This window comes from Ailuropoda melanoleuca, chromosome 14 (genome assembly GCF_002007445.2).
Source record: "Ailuropoda melanoleuca isolate Jingjing chromosome 14, ASM200744v2, whole genome shotgun sequence".
Classification (NCBI taxonomy): Eukaryota; Metazoa; Chordata; class Mammalia; order Carnivora; family Ursidae; genus Ailuropoda; species Ailuropoda melanoleuca.
In genome coordinates, this window is record NC_048231.1 from 57,584,630 (window position 1) to 57,596,245 (window position 11,616).

Here is an 11,616-nt window from a genome sequence, read left to right on the forward strand (position 1 = left end):
TCATTAATGACAGCCAGCCATTTTGAAGTTTTTAATACTAAAATTTTCACTTACCGGTGAAATGTTTATAACGTAAACACGGTGAGTAAAAGCTATTTGATAATGAGTTTAAAATGTACTACGGGCACCTGGCTGGCTCAGTCGGTAGACCGTGCAACTCTTGATCTAGGGCTTGTAAGTTCGACCCCATGTTAGGTGTAGAGATTACTTAGGAATAAACTCTTTAAGGGGTGCCTGAGTGGCTCAGTTGGTTAAGCCTCCAGCTCTTGGCCTTGGCTCAGGTCGTGATCTCCGCGTTGTGAGATCAAGCCCTGCATAGGCTCTGAGCTGAGCGTGGAGTCTGCTTGATTCTCGCTCTCCTCTCCCTCTGTCCCATCCCCCCACTCTCCCTTTCAAAAAACATATATAAATAAATAAAATCTTTAAAAAATAAAATGTACTAATACATGTACATGCAACAAGCAGGCTTTTGAATCCACAACTGTTTATTGAGCACATAAATGTTCAATGTATTTCTTGTTGATGGGTTTGGGATTGTAAAGAATAAGAGGTCCGGGGCGCCTGGGTGGCTCAGTCATTAAGCGTCTGCCTTCGGCTCAGGGCGTGGTCCCGGAGTTCTGGGATCTAGCCCCAAGTCAGGCTCTTCCGCTGGGAGCCTGCTTCTCCCTCTCCCACTCCCCCTGCTTGTGCTCCCTCTCTTGCTGGCTGTCTCTCTGTCAAATGAATAAATAAAATCTTAAAAAAAAAAAAAAGAGGTCGGCTCTGAATGAAACATACCAAACACTATTTCTTGCTGTTCAATAAAGTCAACGTTTGTTTCTGGTTATCTTGAGTGAATTTGTGCAAGATTCTGCAATCTTTACATGCACCTTTCAACCTCAAGGTTAAAATTTTTGTAACACAAATTCTAGGAAGAGGTAAGTATCTTTCATCAGCAGCTCTGCCTAGTCTACTCAGGGAAGGCAATCTTGCATGCCTTTATGTGTCACAAAGCCTAGACAAATTCAGTCAATTCTCAAAGACAATTTACAAAATACCTGGCCATTTGGGTTAATTGGAGGGAGAAAAATGCTATGAACAGACTGAGGGAGTGTTTCAGGGAACATTTCACAAGCCTCATAGCTGGAAAGTCCACGTTCTTGCCGTTTGGTTGCATGAGAGCTCACAAAAGCCGCAGTAAATGGAAATGCATTGAGTTACAGAAGAGCAGGTATTTTAAATCTATTTCATCCATCACAGTACTAGGCTGGCCTTTCCTAGGTCAGCATAAATTCATTTCCCCTCCTGCAGCACATTCCCCACCCTACCTTGTTCCAATGTAATAATAGTTTTAAAGAGTCACCTGTCTCTGTTAGGAATGATGGCCCTCCTGTGTCGTATTGTGTTGTGTTGTACTGTTTGGACAGGGTGGGTATCACCAGCGGCAGTGGGCATTCTTTTTCACGGGTATTTGGGAAAAGACGTGCTCGGTCAGAACACCTGAACTCAGAAAACAGACTTTAGACAGTAATGGGGACTCATGTTGTCTGCTCTATCTTGAGAATGCTCCTGGGTATAAGAAGCTAAAATGCCATGTGGGAGCACAGTCCTGGGTGGGCCAGAAAATGCAGAGTTCTTTGCTGGGCAGGATTGTCATGCCTACTGCCAGCTAAATGCAGTATTCCTCCAACCCCACCCCTACTGAGAAGTGTCTCCACACATCTTCAACCATGGGAAGGATCTCAGGTTGAAAATAACCCAGATTTTCCAGCTGTATGTTACCGCCCGTGTTTAGTTTTCTTTTGTTATTTTGAGCGGAGTTTAATTGTTTCAGCCGAGTATCAGTCATACCACAAGGAGAACCTCAAGAGTAGGCTCCCCTGCCCGGGGGGGAGGGTTTCTTCCACTGTGGTCCTTGGAGGATCTTGGTTTGATGATAATAGAGAAAGAATGGTTCTTTTCCCAGGGAATGCTCCATAAATAAATGATCCTCTTAGATGAGGTATCATTTATTCATTCATCCAAGAAGAATTTATATCCCAGTGCCTAACGCACTCCAACAGGGAGCAAGGTAGACAAGGTCCCTCTCACAGAAGCCGATGTTCTAGCAGAGACAAACAACGCGTGTGTTCGCAAACAAGACATCTGCAGATAGTGGCAAGTGTTATGATGATTACATGACCCAGTAAACGGCTACTGAAGATACAGAGGAACTACTTTATTTATTTAATAATTTTTTTAGTTTTAATTTTAATTCCAGTAAAATTAACATACTGTATTATGTTAGTTTCAGGTGTACAATATAGTGATTCAACAATTCTATACATTACTCAGTGCTCATCATGATAAATGTACAGAGGAACTACTTTAGGTCCCATCACCCTGAGGGAAGAAGCATTCCAACCCCCAGTGCATTCATGCCACCATGCTTCCGAGCACTTGCATGTGTAAAAATAAAGAATAGAGGCAGTATGGATGCTGAATCCTGTCTTATTCTAGGAAAGAATTTTATCAATGGATACATTAACTTATTAGGGGGAAAAGCTCTTCCTTCTCATTAAGAGATCTATTTCTGTTAAAAATTTTACATGTTTAATGGTCATAGAAATGTATAATATATTTATGTTATTTTTTAATGTTTTTATTATATTATGTTAGTCAACATACAGTACATCCCTGGTTTCTGATCTAAAGTTCGATGATTCATTAGTTGCTTATAACACCCAGTGCACCATGCAATACGTGCCCTCCTTACTACCCATCACCAGCCTATCCCATTCCCCCACCCCCTCCCCACTGAAGCCCTCAGTTTGTTTCTCGGAGTCCGTAGTTTCTCATGCTTCATTCCCACTTCTGATTACCCCCTCTTTCTTTATCCCTTTCTTCCCATACCGATCCTCCTAGTTCTTATGTTCCATAGATGAGAGAAATCATATGATAATTGTCTTTCTCTGCTTGACTTTATTTCACTTAGCATTATCTCCTCCAGTGCCGTCCATGTTGCAGCAAATGTTGAGAATTCGTTCTTTCTGATAGCTGAGTAATATTCCATTGTATATATGGACCACAGCTTCTTAATCCAGTCATCTGTTGAAGGGCATCTCGGCTCCTTCCATGATTTGGCTATTGTGGACAATGCAGCTATGAACATTGGGGTGCATATGGCCCTTCTCTTTACTACGTCTGNGTCTGTATCTTTGGGGTAAATGCCCAGTAGTGCAATGGCTGGGTCATAGGGTAGCTCAATTTTTAACTTTTAAAGGGACCTCCACATTGTTTTCCAGAGTGGCTGTACCAACTTGCATTCCCACCAACAATGTAGGAGGGATCCCCTTTCTCCACATCCTCTCCAACAATTGTTGTTTCTTGCCTTGTCTATCTTTGCCATTCTAACTGGCGTAAGGTGGTATCTCAGTGTGGTTTTGATTTGAATTTCCCTGATGGCTAATGATTTTGAACATTTTTTCATGTGTCTGTTAGCCATTTGTATGTCTTCATTGGAAAAGTGTCTGTTCATATCTTCTGCCCATTTTATGATTTGTTTATTTGTTTCTCGTGTATTGAGTTTGAGAAGTTCTTTGTAGATCTTGGATACCAGTCCTTTATCTGTGGTGTCCTTTGCAAATATATTCTCCCATTCCGTGGGCTGTCTCTTAGTTTTTTTGACTGTTTCCTTGGCTGTGCAGAAGCTCTTTATCCTGATAAAGTCCCATAAGTTCATTTTATCTTTTATTTCTCTTGCCTTTGGAGATGTGTCGTGAAAAAGGTTGCTCTGGCCGATGTCATAGAAGTTGTTGCCTATGTTCTCCTCTAGAATTTTGATGGATTCCTGTCTCACATTGAGGTCTTTCATCCATTTGGAGTTTATTTTTGTGTATGGTGTGAGAGAGTGGTCAAGTTTCATTCTTTTGCATGTAGCTGTCCAATTTTCCCAGCACCATTTATTGAAGAGACTGTCTTTTTTCCACCGGATGTTTTTTCCTGCTTTATCAAAGATTAGTTGCCCAAAGAGCCGAGGGTCCATTTCTGGGTTCTCTATTCTGTTCCATTGGTCGATGTGTCTGTTTTTGTGCCAGTACCATGCTGTCTTTGTGATCACAGCTTTGTAGTACAGCTCGAAATCCGGCATTGTGATGCCCCCAGCTTTGTTTTTCCTTTTCAACAGTTCCTTGGAGATTCGGGGCCTTTTCTGGTTCCATACAAATTTAAGGACTATTTGTTCCAGTTCTTTGAAAAATGTCCTCGGTATTTTGATCGGGATAGCATTGAAAGTGTAGATTGCTCTGGGTAGTATGGACATTTTAACTATGTTAATTCTTCCAATCCATGAGCATGGAATATTTTTCCATCTTTTTATGTCTTCCTCAATATCTTTCAAAAGTGATCTATAGTTTCTAGCATATAGGTCCTTTACGTCTCTGGTTAAGTTAATTCCAAGGTAACGTATGGTTTTTGGTGTTATTGTAAATGGGATGGATTCCCTAATTTCTCTTTCTTCAGTCTCGTTATTCGTGTATAGAAATGCAACTGATTTCTGGGCATTGATTTTGTATCCTGCCACCTTACTGAATTGTTCTATAACTTCTAATAGTTTGGGAGTGGATTCCTTTGGGTTTTCCATATAGAGTATCATGTCATCTGCAAAGAGAGACAGTTTGACTTCTTCTTTGCCGATTTGGATACCTTTGATCCCTTTTTGTCTTCTGATTGCTGTTGCAAGGACTTCTAGTACTATGTTGAATAATAGTGGCGAGAGTGGGCATCCTTGTCGTGTTCCTGATCTTAAGGGAAAGGCTTCCAGCTTTTCCCCATTGAGAATAATGCTTGCAGTAGGCTTTTCATAGATGGCTTTTATGAGATTGAGAAATGTACCCTCTATTCCTACACTCTGAAGGGTTTTAATCAGGAAAGGATGCTGTATTTTGTCAAATGCTTTTTCTGCATCAATTGAGAGGATCATATGGTTCTTGAGTCTTTTCTTGTTGATATGATGTATCACATTGATTGATTTGCGAGTGTTGAACCATGCTTGCATCCCAGGTATGAATCCCACTTGGTCATGATGGATAATCCTTTTAATGTACTGTTGGATTCTATTAGCAAGGATCTTGTTGAGGATTTTGGCATCCATATTCATTAGAGAAATCGGTCTGTAATTCTCCTTTTTGAGGGGGTCTTTGCCTGGTTTGGGGATCAAGGTAATATTAGCCTCATAGAATGAGTTTGGTAGCTTTCCTTCTGTTTCTATTTTTTGAAATAGCTTTAGGAGAATAGGTATTATTTCTTCTTTGAATGTTTGGTAGAATTCCCCAGGAAAACCGTCTGGGCCTGGAGTTTTATTATTTGGAAGGTTGTTTATCACTGACTCAATTTCTTCATAGTTAATTGGCCTATTTAAGAAATCTATTTCTTCCTGTTTCAGTCTTGGTAGTTTATAGGTTTCCAGGAAGGCCTCCATCTCTTCCAGATTGTTTAGTTTTTTGGCATATAGCTGTTGATAAAAGTTTCTAATAATCCTTGCAATTTCAATGGTGCTGGTCGTGACCTCTCCCTTTTCAGTCATAATTTTAATAATCTCAGTCCTTTCTCTTTGTTTTTGGACAAGTTTTGCCAGTGGTCTATCAATTTTATGGATTCTCTCAAAGAACCAGCTTCTAGTCCTGTTGATCTGCTCTACTGTGGTTCTGGTCTCTAATTCATTGATTTCTGCTCTAATCTTGGTCAACTCCTTCCTTGTCAGTGGGTTAGGCCTGTCCCTCTGTTGCTGTTCCAGTTTCTTGAGGTGAGAATATAGAAACTGCATTTTAGATTTTTCTATTCTTTTGAGTGAGGCTTGGATGGCTATGTATTTCCCCCTTAGGACTGCCTTTGCAGTATCCCATAGGTTTTGGACCGTTGTGTATTCATTCTCGTTGGTCTCCATAAATTGTTTAATTTGTTTTTTGATTTCCTGGTTTATCGAGTCATTCTTGAGCAGGATGGTTCTTAGCCTCCAAGTGTTTGAGTTTCTTCCAGGTTTTTCCTTGTGGTTGAGTTCCAATTTCAGAGCGTTGTGGTCTGAGAATATGCAGGGGATAATTTCAATCTTTTGGTATTGGCTGAGACCTGTTTTGTGTCCCAGAGCATGATCTATTCTTGAGAATGTTCCATGGGCATTTGAATAGAATGAGTATTCTTTGGTTCTGGGGTGTAGTGTTCTATATATATCTATGAGGTCCAACTCGTCGAGTATGGCATTCAAAGCCTTTGATTCTTTGCTTAGTTTTTGCCAGGGTGTTCTGTCTATTTCTGATAGTGGGGTGTTGAGGTCCCCTACTATTACTGTGTTCTTATCTATATGTCTCTTTATTTTGGTTAAGAGTTGGCTTGTGTATCTTGCTGCTCCCCTGTTGGGGGCATATATATTAATAATTGTCATATCCACTTGTTGAATACTTCCTTTAAGAATAATATAGTGCCCTTCTGTATCTCTCTCTATGGCCTCTAGTTTAAAATCCAGTCTATCTGATATGAGAATTGCTACTCCAGCTTTCTTTTGAGGTCCATTTGCGTGGAAGATGGTACTCCATCCCCTTACTCTAAGTCTGAATGCATCTTTGGGTTCAAAATGAGTCTCTTGTAGACAGCAAATGGATGGGTCATGTCTTTTTATCCAATCTGCAACCCTGTGGCGTTTTATGGGAGAGTTTAAGCCATTTAGATTGATAGAGATTATTGACAGATATGATTTTAATGATGCCATTTCTCTTTAAAGTCTTTGTATCGGTTGTGACTTGCTGCTCTGTATCACTCTTGGGGCCTTTTTACCTTTATAGAGCCCCCCTTAATATCTCCTGTAGGGCTGGTTTCGTGGTTACGAAATTGGTTAATGATTGGCGATTTTGGAACGTCTTTATTTCTCCATCAATTCTGAATGACAGCTTTGCTGGATAAAGGATCCTTGGCTGCATGTTTTTCTCTGAAAGAGCTTTAAAAATGCCCCCCCAAGCCTTTCTCTCATTCCAGGTCTCTGTAGACAGGTCTGACGTAATCCTGATACCTTTGCCTTGGTACGTGAGAAATTTCTTTGCCCTGGCCGCTTTCAATACTGTATCCTTGGATCTAATATTTGCGAATTGCACTATGACATGCCGTGGCGTAGGTTTGTCCTGGTTGAGCTTGGATGGGGTCCTCTCTGCCTCTTGGACACGAATGCTTGTTTCCCTTGCTAGATTAGGGAAGTTTTCAGCTACAATTTGTTCAAATATCTCTTCTAGACCTCTGTTTTTCTCCACCCCTTCAGGGATGCCGATGATTCTGACATTGGATCGTTTCATAGAGTCAGTAATCTCCCGTAATCTACATTCGTGGGCGTGGATTTTTTTAAGACCAGCTTCTATTTTCGTTTTTTCTTCTACTAACCCATCCTCCAATTCGCTAACGCGTTCCTCTGCCTCGGTGACCCTGGCCGTCAGAGCCTCTAGTTTTGACTGCATTTGGCTCATAGAATTTTAAATTTCTGCCAGATTCACTCATTTCCGCCCTTAGAGATTCNTCGCTCTCATTTCCGCCCTTAGAGATTCTATCTCATTAACATTTTCGTTAATACTTTTTTCAAGTCTACACATCATCTTGACCATTGTTACTCTGAATTCCATTTCTGATAATTTGGTTATATCCATATCCATTAGTTCTGTGGCAGAGGCCACAGACTCATTGTCTTTTCTTTGCTGGAGGGGATTTCTCCTTCTCCTCATTCTGATGAGGAGAGGTTGCGGGTTTGTCCAGAGCCCAAATTATTGACCGGGACCCTGGCAGTGCACACTTGTTTTATAGGGACCTTAGGGATGTGGGCTTCTTGATTTTTCAGCCTGTCTTCTGGGGTAGGGGCCTGCCCCTCCGATACTCAGGCAACCCTGTTTGGGTAGAGTCTCCGTGTCCCCTGCGAGGGGGGGTGGGGATGGGCACCCTGTGAGCCGGTATTTCCAGGCTTTTGTTCTCTGGCAGCTTTCCCTGGCAGTTTGCTGTGCCTCTTCTGAGAGTCAGAGCAGCAGCGGCTGAAATTCAGCCTCTATCACAGAACAGAGGGATTGCGGCCCGTTCTCCACTGATGTTGGCCACTTTAACTCTGTTTCTGTTGGTGCTGCTCAACCCTGCAGCGTCCCGGGATGTGCGCCCCACACCCGGCGCCCCAGCCCTCACTTCCAGGGCAGGGGCGTCTCTGTCCTTTGTGTTTCTAATGCCGCCAGCCGCCCCACATGTGCTCCGGGAGTTCCCAGTCTCAGTCTGGATCCAGTGAGTGCACCGGGATTCCGGAGTTCCGTGAGATGCCTCGTGGCGCGTGCTCCCGGCTCACGGTCTCAATCTGCTGTCTCGTGGGTGCCATCTGTGAGTCCGGCCCCTCCCCCGTGCAGGTGGCTACCACTTCCCGGCCCCCGTACACAGCGGCTCACTCCCCCTTTCGTTTATCTTCCGATATCTGTGCACGGTTTCACGGCTTCCCGCTTCGTACCTCAATACTCAGCGCTGGAGATGTTCATTTGTAGAGATCCAGATGTATCTTCCTGTGTCTCAGGCTGATTCCGTGGATGCTCAGGCTGGTCTGGTACCTATCCAACTCGACTCAGGGGACTGGCTGAAAAAGGGGTCCCCTACTCCTCTGCCATCTTAACTCCCCTCCTGAGTTTTTGGCTTCTTATACTTTCAAACTGCAACAATGTTAGAGTAGGAATTTTTCCTTACATCTTCATAATTTAATATCGTTTCATTGATGAGCCAGTAAATTGTCAGCTATGGTCAGACTGCAGAGCCGCTCTCAACTACTGTGAATGGGTGGTTCGGGGCTCCCTAAGATCTTCTCCCCAGCTGCCTGCTAGGAAGGGCGAAAGGCCTGTTTATGTTATTTTGATCAATATGTACAAATAATAATTACAGGCGATAACTCAATTGAGAATGAATATTCGATACCTAGATTTTTGTGTCTGGGGAGATTTTTAATTTTTATTTTTTATTTTTTAAAAATTTTTTAAAAAGATTTTATTTATTTATTTGACAGAGATAGAGACAGCCAGCGAGAGAGGGAACACAAGCAGGGGAGTGGGAGAGGAAGAAGCAGGCTCATAGCGGAGGAGCCTGATGTGGGGCTCTATCCCACAATGCGGGGATCACGCCTGAGCTGAAGGCAGACGCTTAACCGCTGTGCCACCCAGGTGCCCAGATTTTTAATTTTTAAAATCTAAAAATGCTAACATTTTATTGATCAATAAAAGATGCTTAAACAATGGGCTCCTTGGCGGCTCAGTCAGTTGCATCTGCCTTTGGCTCAAGTCGTGATCCCAGGGTCCTGGGGTCGAGTCCTGAGTCGGGCTCCCTGCTCTGCAGGGAGTCTGCTTCTCCCTCTGTACCTCCCTGCCCTCGTTCTCTCTCTCTTGCTCGGTCTCTCAAATAAATAAATAAAATCTTTTTTAAAAAGATGCTTAAGCATAAAAATATATTACATGAAGATAAAATTCTCTGAGAAAAGGAGAATGAAAATCAGAATTTAAGGAGAAAATGGGAAGAAATAAGATTTCTGTTTAAGAAGAACTTGTTTGCTATCTTTGTTTAAGTGGATGATATTGGGTGTCTAATTGCCATGATATTTAGATTCCATCGGATACATTTTAAAGAGGGATGAAACTGTTATATTTTTTAAATGCTAATATTTACAATACATGAGAAAATAGAATTTTACTATCCTTTCAACTTATATTGAAAAATCACAAGAAAGAGCATATATAACTTCTTCAGGTTCCTTTTAGGAAGTTTGAGAGCAAAAACATTAGAATATTATTGGTCTAAAGAAACCTTCTCCTTGGGGCGCCTGGGTGGCTCAGTCGGTTAAGCATCTGCCTTCGGCTTAGGTCATGATCCCAGGGTCCTGGGATTGAGCCCTGCGTTGAACCCTGCATCAGAGTCCTGCATCCAGCCCCACATCAGGCTCCCTGCTCAGCAGAGATTCTGCTCTGCCCCTCCCCTTGCTCTCTCTCCTCTCTCTCTCTCAAATAAGTAAATAAGATCTTTAAAAAAGAAAACTTTTCTTTACACAACAAACTCTCAAGAATGTTGATCCAATTAAGTCAAGGAAAGCAGGAAACACTTTGGAGAGCCAACTCTGAATCAGGTACTTTGTATTAATGTCATTTTATAAGCAGCACTACCGTTTGTTGATGCTTTTCATTATGGATTATTTATTGTAGTTCTCATAACTACTCTATAAAACAAAAACTATTCCTTTTATTAGTTTAAGATACCAAGATTAGTAAAGATACCAAGGCTTAGAGAGGTGAAGGGTCTCGCCTGAAGTCACACCCCTAGGAAATACAGCAGCTGGGAGTGGAATCCCTGTGAGCCTGGGCGCGGAGCCTTTTCAAGGCCATGGCTTTCCACTTGCCAACCCCCCCTTCCTGCTCCTCACTCTGCAAGTTTTCCATAGCTCATTGGCCATAAAATAGTCAGGTTCCCTTTCTAACTTATTTTTTGGCACTTTCTCTGGCAAATATATCAAATATATGGTTGAATAGGCTGTATTTATTGTATAATTTGAGACTGCTGCACATTAATGAATCCAAGATTCTATCAATAGTGTCTTTTTTTTTTAATGGCCCTCAGTTTTGATAGGGGAGCCTTTACCTTCATTTGCAGTAGATTATGTTCAACTGGCTGCCTCTGACCCCTCTTCCTCTAACAAGCCTTCCTGTCAAATAGAATATAAAGACTGGGTGGAAAATGCTTTAACGGTTTTGAGTCCTCTCTCATTATATTCCTTTTCAGAACTGGAAAGACTAATCATAAATATATTTCCAATGTAACTTTAGTGACATATACTGGCAAACAAGCTTCTGATTATTATATTGCACAAGGTTCAAACTATGAGGTTAAGTAAGTGTCAGCCAAAGACATCTTGTCTTTTCCATAAACTATGTGTGGCCTTGTTCAAAGAGAGCCCTGTTGTGTCAATTTTAAAAAGAAACAATGAAGTGCACTGGTGTTCACAGCAGCATTATTCATGATGGCCGGAAGGAGGAGGCAACCCAGGTATGCATGGATGGGTGAGTGAATAGACAAAGTGTGATAAACACACACACACGCACACGCACATGCACACGCAATGGAATAGTCTTTAACCTTAAAAAGAAATTCCAACACAAGCTGAAAATGGATGAAACCTAAGGACGCTGTGCCAAGTAAAATAAGCCCGTCTCAAAAGGACAAGGGCTGTCTGATTCCACTCAGGCGAGGTGCCTGGAGGAGGCAGACAGTAGAATGGTGCTCGCGAGGGACCCGGGAGAAGAGAGAAATGGGGAGTCAGTGTTTAATGGGTATAGAGTTTAATTTGGGGAAGACGAAGAAGTTCTCGCGGTGGCTGGAGGTGACGGCTGCACAGCGATGGGAATGTACTTAATGCTCCTGAACTGTACACTTGAAAACAGTTAAGATGATACAGTTTATTGTATATGTTTTACCACCACAACAAAAAATCTGCGCAGAAGTTACAGGTCTTTACTAAACAAAGATTTTTTTTCAAGAAGTCAATTATTATATTGTAAATCCAAAAGCAAATGGAAAGAAGTATCCTTTGTTCATTAGAAAGTGGCATATCTGTAGTAGAAATGATGG